This window comes from Esox lucius, chromosome 20 (assembly GCF_011004845.1).
Source record: "Esox lucius isolate fEsoLuc1 chromosome 20, fEsoLuc1.pri, whole genome shotgun sequence".
NCBI lineage: Eukaryota > Metazoa > Chordata > Actinopteri > Esociformes > Esocidae > Esox > Esox lucius.
Genome location: NC_047588.1, coordinates 5,363,568 through 5,382,555, shown reverse-complemented (window position 1 = coordinate 5,382,555; position 18,988 = coordinate 5,363,568). Strand labels below are relative to the sequence as shown.

Below are 18,988 nucleotides of genomic sequence, written 5' to 3'. Positions count from 1 at the left end.
AGACTTCAGTGTCGTTTTTGCCTAAAACAAAACATAAACCGTTCCCCCAATCGAAGAAAACAGTGCTGCCTAGCCTGAATACTAGCATAATCATCACAGAAAGAATACATATTGTCATTGGATAAAAGTCATAATTTGATTGATGATCGCTTCATTCTCCATTTTATTATTCAAAATATGCTCATACACAAGATATCCAGTTTGCTTCAATGTACATCCAGTTAGAGCTGGATGCTGACATCCAGCTCACTTTCCTGTCCGTCCGGACCATGCCCTCCATCCTCATCGCCCGTCCGCTCAACATCCTGCTCAACATCCCGCTCAACATCCCTCATCGCCCGTCCGTCCAACTCAATATCCAGCACAACATCCCTCATCGCTCGTCCGTCCTGCTAAACATCCACTCGAGGGCTCCCCCTAGTGTGGACGTCCATGTGACCGTGGTCACATACACATCGAACATCGAGTCACCTCACAAGTACTCAAATGTAAAGATTTTTACTATGAGTTCCACAAGTAATAATTCAAGATATTTGACAAAACTGACGGTTGGTATTTTTGTAGATTACTTAGATACCTGGACAAATTTTGTTTAAATACTTTTTGGTAGTGAAGTCTGACACCAACGTATTGTCCCACATACACAACAGCATGGTTATTAAAATATTTGGCATTAATGTCGGTGCTTACAAACTTAATATGGAAGAAAATATACCTCAAGGGTTGAGAAATGTTGCCTAACCAGCTACGGGGCACAAACATAGCAAAAATTGTAAACGCCATTGCATTAAATGAGCAGTTAGAGTTCTAAACAGGCTGCACCTTCAAATTGGTAATGAGCATAAAAAAGAAAACACTGAATTTTATTTTTATTAAGTTTAATAGCACATTAGGTAAGGTGTGATATCAATTGTTAAGTGAGATTATCTATGCTGTTTACACCCATGTTTGAAAATTGCAAATCATTACCTGTAACTGCAATATTTGAAAATAAATTGCGGCTCAATATTTTATCCAAATCGTGCAGCCCCACACCAAACATATATCCGAAGTGTATTTGTTACTCATCACAACATCATTATCACTTTCAAAGATCAAGGACGTTTCCAACTTCGTATCAACAAAACCACAGAAACAGCCTCTTAACGTAAAAAGTTGTGGCCACTTTGGCACTAGCATTTAAGATATTATAAAAACAAAAAACCGTTGAATGACAGCATAACCTTTTTCTTGTTTCTTATTAATGACAATATTCATGGGAATACAGTAACAGATTTTTATCAGGTCGACTGTGATATTTATGAAAATATTATTGTTAAAGAAATACAGCCGTCAGCAGACTCTGCAGCATTCTTAAAAAAAGGCAGTTGATGGCCGCTATGGGTTCTAAAAGGTTTTAAAAAATGCTTTAACCGTGTTTCAACAAAGAAACCGTGATCACATCAAAAAAGTGATGGTTAGACAATTATAAAATAATTGTTACAGGCCTAAAAACGCTACAGTCCCAATAAAAAAACCTGTCCTGTGCATAGGATGGACAGGCCGAACACTAAAACCTGATCTATGGATTTACTACCCAATACCAGGAAGATAAGTATGAAATATTACATTTGTTATTAACTAAATCTTACAAATACAATTTATTTTCCACAGAAAGTGATTCATGAAATACAAATATCAAATGGCATTGACTGCTACAAAAACATTTTAAATGGCTACATGTCAAAGAGATGCCATGAAATGCTGTCTTACTCTAGTATGTGGTAGCATAAGGCTATCTCATTGAGTCTACAAAATATCATTTTAGTACAAATATTCAAGGAAATATTACTTTTGCACAAGCAATAGCCTACATTATTTAAAAACTGAAAACATTTAGCATTTAGCAAGTAAAACGATTATAAAATTATATTTTGACTCTTGAAAAAGTTTGCTAGCAAATAACCGAAGATATTTCTTCATTCTTGTGGTAGTTATTGTAATAGTTGAACTGTTCAGTATAGCAAAATCAAGCTAGGCAGTTTTGTCTAAAATGGCATGCCTTCATTTCTACTGACTAATCTGTCAATCCAGGGTGGGGCATAAACAATTTGTGCAGTTCTGATTGGCTGAAACTAACATAACATCCTTTCAGATTTCACATTACTTGACCCGTGTTACACGTGTTTCAAGGAAATACTGACACTGGGGGCTAACAACATCATGGTGAAGATTGAGGAGACCACTGACAGATTTACTCAATATTTTTGAGGGAGGTTTGCTTTTCTCTGTCCCCATCGTGGCTCATCTGCAAGGTAGAGGTGCAACGTGTGGTTAGAAGTGTTACGCCTGATTTACTCCGGGTACTTCAGCAGAATGTTCTGGCTCTGAAAAGGTTTTGTTCTGTCCTCTGCGCAGTGTCATGGCCCACCTGGACCATTTCAGAAGTGGAGAGCTGCGAGGCAGCTGTATTGGCGTGATCAGGAGATCAACAAACAACAAAAAACTAATTTACCTGTCCGACAGTGACTTCCTTTTGTTTTTGTATTTTTTCTACCATGAAGTTCTTTTGTAGTCTAGTTCCAGAATTGTAAAACACATAGGCATGTAACAAAAGCGTAAATCAGTCTAACTTTTTAATACCTTCATAAACAATGCCTACCTGAAAAGCATTGGTACCATATGTAATTATTTCTTGATATAGCAAATAATATCTCACAGGTAATGCAAGGTTACTGAAAGTTTTAATTGATTTTCAGTATGCATGAACACTTAATGGCTCTATAGAAGCATAGGCCTGTTATACGGAAGAAAATTGGGTAATAATACACACTTTTTGTACTCACTTATAGTACTCACTTATTTTATTTGGTCTGTGCTGCTTGGACGCGGTGTCCATAAAAAATAGACAAGGCGCCTATATTTAGCGAAGCAGAGCGGAGAGACACTTCTGGGACTCTTCTCAAATGCGCCATGGCTGGCCTGGTGGAATCACAATGACTAGAATGGCCGCGATCAGCGGTGGCGGCTGTGTTGGAGCCGAAACGTGCCTCAGAAGCGCCCGGTGAAATCTAGGCGTTAGTTTAAACTGTTATACTGATGATATATACTCTTTCTGGCCCTTTATTTAAAAAAAATATCATGTTGGCTTGTCATATGATATATGAACATTGAGTAGTCGAGACTGGGGAAACTGGGATGAAAAAGTAAAACAAAGTAAATGTTCTGATTCGAAACTGGTATTTGGATTAAAACAAGGCCATAGGCACGGAGTCAACATTGGCGGGGAACAAATTAGCTTGGGGTCCCCCCCAGAAAAACAAAACATTTAAAAATTATTTATAAGACTTTTAACCATCAATATTCACACAATCTGATATCACTGTGTCGGTGTTGTTCCTACAACATGATAATTAATGTTGCTCCAGGACCATCATTGCAACTGACCTGTAATTAGTTACCCCCGTCCAAAGACAGAATATTCCCCTGCTCCCCACCTTTTGACCTAACCCTAACCTCAGCGACACATGTACCTAAACCTAACCTCAGTGGGCCCTGTGCCTTAGCATAACCTCAGTTGTGCAAATATTAAGTATGATGTTGTCGCAACAACACCAACATGGCGATATCAGATCGGTCATCTATATTTGCCCCTTTTCTCACTCACCTCCATGTCACCTGCTCTCCCTGCCCTGTTGGCATCCTCACGCTCTCTCTCCCTTTCTCTCTTTACTCTGAATGCACCAGAGTGAACATGAAATAAATACTATCATTAAACAAGTTGTGTTTCTTGCCATGATGTTCAGGAATGGATTACTAACCATTTCTGATCTGAATGGCAATGGTTATTATATCAATATACTGATTCACCTCTTGTGCTACTGTTTACTTCTGTCTTCTGACTGGTACTGATTTTGCCCAAAAAACTGATGAATATCACTGCCACCCTCCCTCGTGCTCATGATGACACCCTAATAAAACTGCTTGCATTTTGATCAAACAAACACTAATAATGCTATTTATCATAGAGTAAGCAAATACAATACGCAGTCAATGAAAATCAATGAATTTGCAATCAATGTATGCAGACCACTGTCGTTTTGCAGAAAATACAGTGGGAATGTAGTAGGGGTGGAGCCGAACCCGAATACGGTATTCGGAAAGGCACAAATAACGTGGTTTTTACAAATACTTTAAAAAATATTTGTATTCAGGAACAAGAAAACAGTTATATCAAAAAGCTGCGTTTTCTCATGAGACCGCAGTACATGCCCGGATGAGTGAGTGAGTGATGTCCAGTCGGGGGAGGGGAAAATAATAAAAGCGATAACTGACACAGGCTGCTCCAAACATCTCCATTCTCCACACAGCAACAGAGCGCGCTCTGTATTTTATTAGTTGTTGCTTAACCATGGATGAGTTGGCTGTTATGTTATTTTCTTTTCAATGACGTTCCTTGTTACATGTTCATTCTGTCGGTTCAGTGTCCTCCAACAAGGACGGGTGGTGGTGGGGTTCATAATGTTCACAAATGGTATTTATTTGTTGGTTTAACCATGGATGAGGTAATGGCTGTTATGTTACTTTCTTTTCAATGACGTTCCTTGTTACATGTTCATTGCTGGATTTATGGAAAAATATCTACCAATATTTCCATATCCATAATTATTATAATAGATTTAATTAAAGAATACTTACACTTCTAATTCACGTTATAGTGTAACGGAAAAAATAAACAAAATGTTTACGCCTATTTTGAATTTTACTTGAATAAAAATACAAATACTTTTTCCCCCTTAACAAATACAAATACAGATACAAATACTGGCTGCTTTGCACACCCCTAGAATGTAGCTATGTACCTAAAACGGTAGCAGCACAAACAACCCTTTCAGCGGCACAAACGGAGCATAAATGATTGAGCCTATTTTGAGGAGCAGTTGTGGGGCTGGTGACACCTAAAATTAAATGTCTAATATATAAAATACCGAAGCAGTATCCGTGATCATTTAATTCCTGATCTTAGTGCGGACCTCATCCGCTAGCTATAGTATATTTTTGCTGCAAAACATTTTTCATAGAACATATGGTGAGTACACAAATTCTACCTGGAAATCTTTTTAGTACGGTGGCCCTGAAGTGCAAATCACAACAGCAATAAGAAAAACGACAAATCATAAAACACAACAAATCATAAAACACAACGGCAAATAGGAAAACACAACAGCAAATATGAAAACACTTCAACAAATCATGAAAAACAATGACATAGGCCCTACCTTCTCCTTTAGAAGTTTATCTAGCAGAGGACGGAACCTCCTGATTGGACAGAAGGACTGCCTGTCTTTTAACAGGAAGGAGAGGTGAAAAACACGGAAAAGCGCCTATTTTGAAAACATGAGTACTCCCGAAGATGCTTTTGCTATTATAAATAATTATTTTGATGCAGGGCATACATACGACGTGGTAGTTGATATGTTGTCAACCAATTACAACATCAGGATGAGTATACGCACTTTGAAGTCACGTTTGAGAGAAGCAGGGTCATACAGAAGGAAAAACAATTCACAACTGGATGAGGTGAGACGTGCCATCCTTACAGAGCTGCGTGGACCAGGGCAACTATTCGGCTATCGGACTATGTGGCATGTACTTCAGCAAAAACACAAGCTACGTATTAAACGACACACAGTGATGAGATTGCTGAAGCAACTAAATCCACAAGGAACGGATGCGAGAACACGCCGGAGAGTTGTGAGGCGTATGTATCACTCCATGGGTCCAAACTACATTTGGCATGTAGATGGATACAATAAGCCGAAACCCTTTGGCTCTCTCAGGATGTTTAGACGGCTTTCAAGAAGGTTCATGTGGCTTGTTTGTGGGGCTACCAACAACAACCCATCGGTCATTGCCCACAACTATATAAATTGTGTCAAGAGTGTTGGTGTGGTCCCAATGAGACTGAGGATTGACCATGGAACTGAAAATGGCACCATGGCTGCAATACAGTGTACCCTCAGACACGAGCATACAGACTATTATGCAGGCTCCTTAAGCCACAATTATGGATCATTAGGTTGGGAATCAACGTATTGAGGCGGATTAGACCCTCCAGACTTGCATCATGTCCTGGGGGAATTCCAGACGAACTCTGTCTTACCTCACAGGTAACTCTCATATCAACTGACAATGAATTGACTATATCCATTCTTACAAAAATATATAATGTGTATTAAAGCATAAATTGCACCACACATATTATTGGAAATACATTTGGATTTGGAGTTATGTTTTCCCTTTATGATGAAATATTGTGTCACTATGCAGGTTTGGTTCAAGGGACTGTGGATTGGCAATTGGATACATTTCCAGAGTCAAGGCAAACTCTTCATTCATGCAGTGATCCAGACATCCAGGATTATCTTCAACAGACTGTTGAGCAAAATGGATTACAGCAGCCATGATGATTGGGAGTCATTCTCAGAACTATATGTCACCTTGAAAGAAATAGCTGGCCTATAAATATGGTCTACTGCAGCCCACTCTTAAAGGCCAGATGTTAAAGGAAAACATTCTCAAATTTGGCTTAGCGGTTTATTGAGTATCATGTTTGGCAAGTGGAGTTCAGTATATGCAGTGTCATACCAGAGTGGAGACATACATTAAACTCAAATGTAACTCCCAAACTATATTTGTTTATTTTCTGATTCACCATCGGGTTAACTGTGTGTCAATTGTAGGTCTGAACAACCAAAGAAACATGGTTCTATTCAAGAGGTATTGTTTGCAACACAACATGTTATACACTGTTTCAAATGTGAAACTACATACATTTTAGCTGAGTACAATTTTACTGTTACTTGTAATGTGACCTGTACTTAGCATTTGTTCTGTGATTTTTCATTGAACAATAATGTTTCATTGAACAAAGTAACAGTAATAATACACATTAAAATGCTTTGAACTGAGCATGCACTCTTTTATGCTTTATAAACTGCAGGTTTAAGACTGGGCAAAATCCAGACTTGGCACAGCATTAAATGCACCCAAAGCCTGGAGAATTCTGTGAGCCAAACTCCATGTTTGTCTTAAAGACACTGTAGGTCTCAAGGAAAGGGAGCTATAGCGTATTTGCACAGGTATTTGACATAGGGAATGGCGAATTTGGTAAGAACTCTGCATGGTAGTGGTGTTATTCCAGCAGGTGGAAGTGATGCGAGCCCTGTAGCAAACAGCAGGACATCCTCTAGGGACATAGCAGTCGCTTTTTCTAAAAGGGAAATGTCAACATTGTTTTAGTATCTTTATCATCTAACAAGTAAATTAAGTTAAAACAGTGTGAAAACTAAAAAGGTTCACTTTTTACAAACACCATATAAAAAAGCCATTAACAAACCTTCACAATCAACAATAAAAAATATTTTTGCCTTCTTTCTGCCGACTGTTACTTCCTGCTGGACTGAGGTGTGGACTAAACAGTCTTTCCATGTCGGCAGCTGTCAGGTTCCATGTCGGATGCTGCTGGAGTGCGGTCATAAACTGTAGACTTGCAAGTCCTTTGAATCTATTAGGAACAATGATCATATAACAGATGGCTTCAGTTACCATGGTAACTATACCAGAGTCTAAGTTATAAGTCTTCCTGGGAGTGAAAACTCAAACCTTTCACTAAACCCGCATTACCAATTGTGAATGTCACACAATCTTATCTGTAGCCACTATCAAAGCATTCAAGTGATAAATAATGGGACTGGAAAGTATGTGGTTCTTAAACATGAGATTGAAATATGTTTGATGATTGGAGGCAGAGAATGAGTCTATTACCTTTGAATAACACTCTGGTTTCTGTGTAGAATATACCATCTGAGGTATTCCTCCACAAGAGTTTGCCTGTCCTCAGAACTCTTCACATGTAGGAAGCATCCAGCAGTCTGGAACATGGAGCTGTTTTGCAAAAGTACATTTTTATTTGACTGAAATCACTTTTTGGCAGACACTAGTTAGTGCCACACCACCTTCACTGGATGCATGCACGCTCACGCGGCCGCAGACAAACTATATACAGGGGTAACTTTCTTGGCACGACATTGGCTATAAACTTATACAGCGCAGTAACTAATACAGTGCAACAGAGTACATCATTTTGAACATTATTTTGTTCCTTAGCTTGCAGACCGACAGACATGGGAAACTCACCATAAGCTACAAATAAGGTTACGTTAACTTACCTGAAGTTGGTCCATCGGTGGATTGAGCCAAAGACGTTGGTTCAAGACTTTCTTCGAGTCTCTCGCCACAACCACTGCAAAAAACTTTTCCCCCCAATGACGACAAAACATCCTTTATTAATGTTGGCGCCGAATGAAGGGATGAGGTCTAGCAGACACTCCATTGACCCCCTCATGACACGCTGAGATCGCACCTGCGTACACCTTGAGCATGCCAGGGAACCTTTGCTGCTCAAATAGACTCTGCAGGAACGACAGGACACTGCCCGTGTCCTCACATCAGCGGGCAAAGATACCCCAACGGCTAGTATAGCTCGAATGGTCACGACCACCTCCTCAGTCAGTCCCCGGCTGACCCAGCACAGGGAATGCCCTGATCAAGCCGTTCGCCTGTGACAACGCCCAGTGGCGGGAAGGGATCGGCCACGGCGTCCCCACCGCCATCTGTGCCGCCACTGCCAACCACAGGGCACCCGGGCGAAAAGGGGCGATCAGTATGAGAGACAACCCCTCCGATCGCACCCGAGACATTCCAGGGAGAATGCACTGTAGAGGGGGAAACGCATACAACAGTACTCTCGGCCACGGCCGGTGAGCCAAAAACGTGGGTGGAAAAACGTGTCATTGATTTATTAACAATCAATCAATCAATGGAAACACCTTAAAGCATTTCTTCAGTATCTTTTTCAATGATTGTCATAACTTCAAACCTGGTGTATATTATTCTAAACATAGCTTTGCTACATGTTCAAGTTTTGTTTTGGTGAAAAAAGCATTATGGATTTATTAACCTTTTCACGCGTGAGTTTCAAATATTCCTTACCGACCCCCCAGCGTGAGTTTTTTTGCACGTGACTTCGGTACTCTGCAGCATTTGAACTCACGCCAGCCTTTGAACAGTCACCTTGCTAGGTAAGGAACACTACATGCATTGCATTGCAAGCTTCTCTCGTTGACTCGAATTCTAAGAGCTACAAAAGTTGGTTGATTTTTTACTGTAGCTAGCTAGAAAACGTCAGCTAACCGCTAGCAAACGTCAGCTGCCTGCTAGCTAACAAATCGTGACCAGTTATTCAATGCAGTGAAAATGAATAAACTATATAAAATGCATACAACGGGGAACGTAACTTCTAGAAAGTTTTTGCAATGGTTTTGATCGGTAGTAGTCGCTAATATAATTCGTTTTTGTGCATTAGTGTTGGCTGTCTGTTGGTACGTAACTAACACTTCTTGTCCCGATTTGAATGCTTTCTACCTGGTTAATATCATAGTATGGTCTTGAAACAATTACAATCAGGAAATATAGTTATAAACACTGTTTGAGCTAAATGTGAGTAAATAATAGCGCGGTTTTACCAGCCATTGTTACGTTACTTGTAGCTAGGTATGCTAATGGTGCGTTCTAAACATGACGTTCTAATCACACCAGTGTGATCGTACGCTCCAGGGACCACTCTAGATTGATCACACTGGTGTGATCGTACGCGCCAAAGGGTTAATACTCAATAAATCAATGGAAACAGCACTAATTCAGTGTTTCCATTATCTTTTTCAATATTCAAAGGAACTTCAAACCTGGTGTATATTATTCTAGAAATAGCTATGCTATTTGTTCAGTCTTTGTTTTATGTGGAAAAACTCTTTATTGATTTATTAATAATTAATTAATCAATGGAAACAAGTTTAATTCTGTATTTCTTGAATATCTTTTTCATTGATTGACATAGGAACTTCAAACCTTATGTATATTATTCTCGAAATAGATGGCCTACTTGTTCAAGCTTTGTTTTGTTAAAAAAAAGTCTAAATGGATTTATTAATAATCAATAAATATAAACATGTTTGTCTGTATTTCTTCAGTATCTTTTTCATTGATTGTCATAGGAACTTCAAACCTGGGGTATATTATTGAAAGGAAAGTTGGCCTACTTTTTCAAGCTTTAATTGGTGAAAAAACATGGATTAATTAATAATCAATGGAAACACGTTTAATTCTGTGTTTCTTCAATATCTTTTAATGATTGCCATAGGAACTTCAAACTTGATGAATAATGTTTTTAAAATAGCTGGCCTACATGTTCATGCTTTGTCTTGGTGTAATTATGGACAAATTAATAATCAGTTCCTATGACAGTCAATGAAAGACGAATATTGACGAATTACACAATGAAATGTATTTCCATTGATTGGTCGATAATTAATACATCAATAAAGGGTATTTCACCGAAACATGTAGGTCAACTGTTTTTAGAATATTATACATCAGGATTGAAGTTCCTATGACAAATCATTGACTGAGATATTGAAGAAATAAATAATAAAATGTTTCCATTGATTGATTATTAATGAATCCATAATTACCTTAATCACCAAGGCAAAGCTGGAACAAGTAGGCCACCTATTTGTAGAATATAGTTTAAATTTGAAGTTCCTAAGACAATCACTGAAAAAATATATTGATTATCTATATTCAATAAATTCAATAATTCAAGTAGGCCAGCTATGTTTAGAATGGTATACACAAGGTTTGAAATTCCTATGACCAACATTGAAAAAGATTTTGAAGAAATACCTAATTAGAGATGTTTCTATTGACTTATTGATTATTAATAAATCAATAATGACTTTTTCACCTATGAGGTGAAATGAGGCCAGGTATTTCAGTAATAATTTACACCACATCTGAAGTTGCAATGACAATAAATGAAAACGATATTGAAGAAATTACGAAATTAACATGTTTCTATTGATTTATTGATTATTAATAAATCCATAATGACTTCTTCCACCAAAACAAAGTTTGAACAAGTCCGCCAGCTATATTTAGAATAATATACAACAGGTTTGAAGTTCCTTTGACAATCAATGTAAACGATATTGAAGAAATACCGAAATAAAAAATTCTATTGATTTATTGATTATTAATAAATCCATAATGACTTTCTTCACCAAGAGAAAGCTTGAAAAGGTAGGCCAGATAATTCAAATAATATACACCAAGTTTGAAGTTCTTATGACAATCATTGAAAAAGATATTGAAGAAATGCCTTAAGAGGTGTTTCCATTGATTGATTGAAAAATACATTGAAGAAATACCAAAATAAACATGTTTCTTTTGATGTATTGATTATTAATAAATCCATAATGAATTGTTTTACCAAAACAAAGCTTGAACAAGTAGACCATCTATTTTCAGAATAATTTTCATCAGGTTAGAAGTTCCTATGACAATCATTGAAAATAGATATTGAAAAATGCCAATTTAGAGGTGTTTCCATTGATTGACTGATTATTAATAAATCAAGAGTTTTATACACCAAAACAAAGCTTGAACAAGTTGGCCAGCTATTTTTAGAATATTATACACCAGGTTTGAAATTCCTATGACCAATGAAAAAAGATATTGAAGAAATACCGAATTAGAGATGTTTCTATTGATTTATTGATTATTAATAAATCCATAATGACTTTTTCACCAAAGCAACACCTGAACTAGTAGGCCAGCTATTTCAGTAAATGTACACCACGCCTGAAGTTCCATTGACAATCAATGAAAAAGATATTGAAGAAATACAGAATTAAAGGTGTTTCTATTGATGTATGCATTATTAATAAATCCATAATGACTTTTTTAACCAAAGCAAACTTGAAAGCGTAGGCCAGCTAGTTCTAGAATAATATACACCAGGTTTGCAGTTTCTATGACAATCCTTGAAAATGATATTGAAGAAATACATAATTAAATTTTTTTCTATTGATTGATTTATTATTAAATCCATAATGACTTTCCCACCAAAACAAAGCTTGAGCAAGTAGGCAAGCAATTTTTCGAATAATATACACCAGATTTGAACTTCCTATGACAATCACTGAAAAAGATATTGAAGCAATGCCAAATTAGAGTTGTTTCCATTGATTGATTGATTATTAATACATCAATAAGGTCAGCTGTTTTTAGAATAATATAGGTTTGAAGTTCCTATGACAATCATTGAATGAGAGAGGAAAAATGTCAGCATGTGTTTTCACTATTGGGACAGTTTTATTTTGTATAAGGCAGCCACAAATTGTTGAATTAATTGCATGCTTTTTTGGTTTTTATTCCTAGATTGCTGTCTGTAGTTTTCACTGGAGACTGCTTTTGCGCTGCTATGTGCCATATAGCCTTATGGCTTGACCAAACTTTTTTGCATGTCTACAATGTCTTTTTTCCCCACATAGTAAACTATGGCAAATCTACCTTCCTACTGGACGCTTAGACGGAGAGCGAAGGCAAGGGTTGATGAGCAATTAATGTCTATTAATTCAAAGATTTATTATTTCAATGAAGCATGTGAAGTAGACTTTGATGTTCTCAGTAACATGACTTGTGATGAAGACTTTATGGATTGTGCTGCATCGTTCTCTAAGCAATACCCAGTAATCTTTGAAACAGGTAATATTCTGCGTACAGCTGTATTTATTTTTCAGGTGTATGTATTTGTAATACTCCATATACATTGTATTTGTATTACCTTCATTAACTGTGCATGGTCCTTGTCATCTGTTACAGATTATTTTCACAAGATTGTGGATCGGTGGGATAAGTCATGTGTGACATCAGACCTCAACTCTGACTAGGAGCAAGAATGTCAAACAGTCCGACAACATATCAAGTGAAATTATTAGCTTGTTCTTTTATTACTTTAGGATGACCTAGGAAAGTATCAAGTAGTCATATCTGAGTGAAATATATCCAAATAGGCAATTACTCTAGTAAAATATATCTTGATTAAAATAATCTGGTAAAACATGTGTTGATTAAATTAACTCTTCCATACATAGTCCCAAAAGACTCAGGTCATCCTCCTCATTAGCCTCGGAGGAGGTAGATATCTTCCAACATTTTTCAACCATAACTCTCCCCTAAAAAAAAAGTTAAGAAGGCTGCTCTTAAAGCCCCTCCTCAATTGCAATTTCTTGTGAGCCTGAAGACAAACCACCAAAATGGCATCAGTTGTGGTAAGCAACTTGAAACAGAAAGGGCAGAAAGGTAAGATATGAAGTAACATTATACTCATTTTGATGTTTGTTCTTTAAGTCAGTAGCCATCCAGGTCCAAGTTCCAGCCAACTGAGTGGACCTGGTTCACAGGCCAGACCAGCATCGGCCTTTCCAGGACGTAGGTGTCTCTTACAGATGGTTTATTAATGTTCTACGTACTCTGCCTTTCAGATGTTTGATCACTTAAAAACACACTTGCATTATTTTTCTTCTTTATCCAATCACAACAGTGAGTTGAATGGATGAAATGGAGACCAGATCACCGGCATTTGGGAAAAGGCCAGGGGGCTCATTCATTGAGAGTGAGTAGAAACAATCCTAAATCTGTACATACGAACACATTTAGGGATAGGGATAACTGCTGATTAGTCAGAACCTAATTACTATGGTTTGTATATTTGTAGATTAAGTAGTCTGAAACAGTATACCACTAGATATTTCCATTTGAACATTCATAAAGCGTCTAGCCAGATACAGTGTGTCAAGAGTTTGGAGAGAGTTGGTGCCATGAACAAAGGGATTTATTTCTCCCAAAATATAAGGCACGTAATGACTCGTAATATACAACACAAATACACTAGTCGAATATAAAATGACTAACATGCAACAGGGGTATACTTCCAACAATGACAGACAAGGAATGACTTAAAGGAATTAACTTAAATAGACATGGTGATTAACCATGAACACAGGTGCACACAATGAACATACATATAGACATGTCACTATCCAGGGCCGCTTGGAAACCAGAGCATGGCACCTGGACCGTGACACAGCTTGACCACTAATTTCATATCTTCTATTTGTGTCCCAACATCAAGTTGGAGGCCAGGAGTGGGGGTCCAACCTACAACTTCAAGTCAAATGGAAAAAAGTAACACTCTCAGAAGTAGGTTAAATGAGTATAACACAAAACAACAATCCTGTAGTCCTGTTATATTTTCAATGTTACTCAGTCCTGTCCTTTTCTTTTCTAGCCCCAAGACTTTGTTTTCAGACCTGTGAGCAAAGTATCCCACCAAACTGTGCAGGTACTTGTTTAACTGAGGCATTATGATGCCTGCACCAACTGCATCTCTGTTAACGCTCCTAAACGAGCATGAAGAACGGCACACTTTGGCTTCCCCTATGTGGCAAAACTATACCAACAGCCACTACAAATGTCAACTAATGTGTATCTTAATATATATGGATAGTGGGCAAATGGTTTGTTTAACATTGAAATGTGTTGATATTTCATTTAATAATGATGTGTTCTCATGTGTCCAATGGCAGTGGAAAGCCTAATGAGGCTACTCCTGGTGAAGATGGAACAACTTCACCAAAAGGTGGAGCATTTAAGCTCACTGATGCAGTTCAGTGGGAGAGCTCCAGACATCCAACCCCAGGGGGAGGAGGAGGAACAAGTACTCCCCATTACTAGCTTGGAGGTACTTGAGGTCTTTAATGAAAGACTTGCCAGAGATGGCACATTTAAGAAGTGCTTGGTATGTCCTCTAAAACTAACTGTTTATGTTATGGTTTTATTTCTATGGTTTTTAGCCATTTAGCACTTAACCCTTAAGTTATGTTAGGGTCAGAGTTACCTGTTTTAAGACTTTGATTTGTCTGAATCATCATTGTTTATTATCTGCATGAAACGTAGTTGTCACTATGATTATAATACCATACCATCTTCTTCCGCTTATCCGGGGCCGGGTCGCGGGGGCAGCAGTCTAAGCAGGGATGCCCAGACTTCCCTCTCCCCAGACACTTCCTCTAGCTCTTCCGGGGGGACACCGAGGCGTTCCCAGGCCAGCCGGGAGACATAGTCCCTCCAGCGTGTCCTAGGTCTTCCCCGGGGTCTCCTCCCGGTGGGACGGGACCGGAACACCTTCCCAGGAAGGCGTTCCGGAGGCATCCGAAAAAGATGCCCAAGCCACCTCAGCTGACCCCTCTCGATGTGGAGGAGCAGCGGCTCTACTCTGAGCTCCTCCCGGGTGACCGAGCTTCTCACCCTATCTCTAAGGGATCGCCCGGCCACCCTGCGGAGAAAGCTCATTTCGGCCGCCTGTATCCGGGATCTTGTCCTTTCGGTCATGACCCAAAGCTCATGACCATAGGTGAGAGTAGGAACGTAGATTGACTGGTAAATCGAGAGCTTCGCCTTGCGGCTCAGCTCTTTCTTCACCACGACAGACCGATACATCGACTGCATTACTGCAGAAGCTGCACCGATCCGTCTGTCAATCTCCCGTTCCATCCTTCCCTCACTCGTGAACAAGACCCCTAGATACTTAAACTCCTCCACTTGAGGCAGGCACTCTCCACCAACCTGAAGCGGGCAAGCCACCCTTTTCCGACTGAGGACCATGGCCTCGGATTTGGAGGTACTGATTTTCATCCCCACCGCTTCACACTCGGCTGCAAACCGTCCCAGCGCATGCTGAAGGTCCTGGTTAGAAGGGGCCAACACGACAACATCATCTGCAAAAAGCAGAGACGAAATTGTGTGGTCCCCAAACCTGACACCCTCCGGCCCCTGGCTGCGCCTAGAAATTCTGTCCATAAAAATTACGAACAGAACCGGTGACAAAGGGCAGCCCTGCCGGAGTCCAACATGCACTGGGAACAAGTCTGACTTACTGCCGGCAATGCGGACCAAGCTCCTGCTTCGGTTGTACAGGGACCTGACAGCCCTTAGCAAAGGACCCAGGACCCCATATTCCCCAAGCACCCTCCACAAGATGCCGCGAGGGACACAGTCGAATGCCTTCTCCAAATCCACAAAACACATGTGGATTGGTTGGGCAAACTCCCATGAACCCTCCAACACCCCGTAGAGGGTATAAAGCTGGTCCAGTGTTCCACGGCCCGGACGAAAACCACACTGTTCCTCCTGAATCCGAGGTTCTACTATCGGCCGTATTCTCCTCTCCAGTACCCTGGCATAGACTTTCCCGGGGAGGCTGAGAAGTGTGATCCCCCTATAGTTGGAACACACCCTCCGGTCCCCCTTCTTAAAAAGAGGGACCACCACCCCGGTCTGCCATCCCAGAGGCACTGTCCCCGACCGCCACGCGATGTTGCACAGGCGTGTCAACCAAGACAGCCCCACAACATCCAGAGACTTGAGGTACTCAGGGCGGATCTCATCCACCCCCGGTGCCTTGCCACCGAGGAGTTTCTTGACCACCTCAGTGACTTCAGCCCGGGTGATGGACGAGTCCACCTCTGAGCCCTCATCCTCTGCTTCCTCAATGGAAGAAGTGACAGCGGGATTGAGGAGATCCTCGAAGTATTCCTTCCACCGCCCGACGACATCCTCAGTTGAGGTCAACAGCTGCCCACCTCTACTGTAAACAGCGTTGGTAGGGCACTGTTTCCCTCTCCTGAGGCGCCGGATGGTTTGCCAGAATCTCTTCGAGGCCAGCCTATAGTCCTTCTCCATGGCCTCACCGAACTCCTCCCAGGCCCGAGTTTTTGCCTCCACAACCACCCGGGCTGCAGCCCGCTTGGCCTGTCGGTACCCGTCAGCTGCGTCAGGAGTCCCACAAGCCAACCAGGCCTGATAGGACTCCTTCTTCAGCTTGACGGCATCCCTTACTTCCGGTGTCCACCACCGGGTTCGGGGATTGCCGCCTCGACAGGCACCGGAGACCTTACGGCCACAGCTCCGAGCGGCCGCTTCGACAATGGCGGTGGAGAACATGGTCCACTCGGACTCAATATCTCCAACCTCCCTCGGGATCCAGTCGAAGCTCTGCCGGAGGTGGGAGTTAAAGATCTCTCTGACAGGAGACTCGGCCAGACGTTCCCAGCAGACCCTTACAGTACGCTTGGGCCTGCCGAGTCTGTCCAGCTTTCTCCCCCGCCATCGGATCCAACTCACCACCAGGTGGTGATCAGTTGACAGCTCCGCCCCTCTCTTCACCCGAGTGTCCAAGACATACGGCCGCAGGTCAGATGAGACGACAACAAAGTCGATCATCGACCTGCGGCCTAGGGTGTCCTGGTGCCACGTGCACTGATGGACACCCTTATGCTTGAACATGGTGTTCGTTATGGACAAACTGTGACTAGCACAGAAGTCCAATAACTGAACACCACTCGGGTTCAGATCAGGGGGGCCGTTCCTCCCAATCACGCCCCTCCAGGTGTCACTGTCGCTGCCCACGTGGGCGTTGAAGTCCCCCAGTAGAACAATAGAGTCCCCAGTCGGAGCACTTTCCAGCACCCCTCCCAGAGACTCCAAGAAGGTCGGGTACTCTGCACTGCCGTTCGGCCCGTAGGCACAAACAACAGTGAGAGACCTATCCCCGACCCGTAGGCGCAGGGAAACGACCCTCTCGTTCACCGGGGTAAACTCCAACACATGGCGGCAGAGCTGGGGAGCTATAAGCAAACCCACACCAGCCCGCCGCCTCTCACCATGGGCAACTCCAGAGTGGTGAAGAGTCCATCCTCTCTCAAGGAGTGTGGTTCCAGAGCCCAAGCCGTGCGTAGAGGTGATCCCGACTACCTCTAATCGGAACCTCTCAACCTCACGCACTAGCTCAGGCTCCTTCCCCGCCAGCGAGGTGACATTCCACGTCCCTAGAGCTAGTTTCCGTGTCCAGAGATCGGGTTGTCTAGGCCCCTGCCTTCGACTGCCGCCCGATCCTCTTCGCACCGGCCCCTTATGGTCCCTCCTGTGGGTGGTGAGCCCACGGGAGGGCGGCCCCACGTCACCCGTTCGGGCTGAGCCCGGCCGGGCCCCATGGGGGAAGGCCCGGCCACCAGGCGCTCGCATACCAGGCGCTCGCATAATATTAATTATGATTATAATATCAAGACATATTATTATGTAGAACATTTAAAAGTATTGTTTTAAAGACTTCTCACCTACTTCAAACACTTGATTCAACTAAAATGTTGGAGTTGTATGGCTACCCCAAACAGTACATGTGCAGTTTTAATGCTTTGTTTGCTTTTCAGACCTCAAAGCGGTCCTCTACCAGGGGACAGAATGTGAAGCAAACAGTATGGCGTTTGTGCAGGAAGGTCTTCACAACAGACTTGGCAACCCAATTGAACTGGTGCAGGAGGGGGCAGAAGACTGGCATCCGGTCAATGCCAGTGAAAGACGTTATTATGTGTAAGTTGAACACTTATTTTTATAGAAATTAAACATTGGTGGACAAAACTAACTCATCATTGGAAATGTGCATGCTGCCCATACTTAATGCAATCACTTCATATTGCCTTCTAAGTTCTGTTCTTAAAAAAAACACGTTTGCCAGGAACTAATGTGGCAGGGATTGAAAGGGCAGTTCAAAACTTGCTCAGGCTGCGCCAAGACAGACTCAGGGGACAGCAGTGAAAGGAGAGACCTGCAGAAGAAGAGGAAGATTAATTAGCACAATTGTTGAGTGTTTTTATTTAGGCTACGTTTGTTTTATGTTTTTGTAAAATTAGATTTTTTGTAAATAAAGTTCATACCTTAGTCTTTATCTTGTCTCTTCACTTTGTCAGCAGTAGATCATTTAAATGTTGGCAGTAAAGCTATTAAATGTCAGTAGTAGATCACTTAAATGTCAGCAGTAGAGCTATGAAATGGCAGTGGAGAATCGGGAAGCATCGTTCAAACATCTGTGGAAGCGGAACATCGACTTCTTTACATTTTGCCAATGAGCAGCTGATATCGGCAGAATGCAGTATAGACATCGGTAAGACCTACAGTGGGGAGAACAAGTATTTGATACACTGCCGATTTT

The 18,988-nt window shown here is 41.2% G+C and overlaps 2 long non-coding RNA genes across 3 annotated transcripts; one reads left to right on the top strand and one right to left on the bottom strand.

The window, feature by feature from the left end:
* Positions 1–6,561: 6,561 nt before the first annotated feature.
* LOC117593519 lies at positions 6,562–8,901 on the bottom strand. The gene is made up of 3 exons (XR_004574940.1): positions 7,807–8,901; positions 7,379–7,546; positions 6,562–7,252 (listed from the first exon to the last, which is right to left on the bottom strand). It is a non-coding gene; the product is annotated as an uncharacterized LOC117593519 (long non-coding RNA).
* Positions 8,902–12,751: 3,850 nt separating this feature from the next.
* Positions 12,752–18,649, top strand: LOC109614788. 2 transcript variants are annotated; one of them, XR_003777624.2, is made up of 7 exons: positions 12,752–13,371; positions 13,484–13,555; positions 14,075–14,142; positions 14,231–14,284; positions 14,529–14,683; positions 18,210–18,369; positions 18,515–18,649. It is a non-coding gene; the product is annotated as an uncharacterized LOC109614788 (long non-coding RNA). The 2 variants fall into 2 exon arrangements; XR_003777623.2 differs by having other exon boundaries at positions 14,231–14,683.
* Positions 18,650–18,988: the final 339 nt, after the last annotated feature.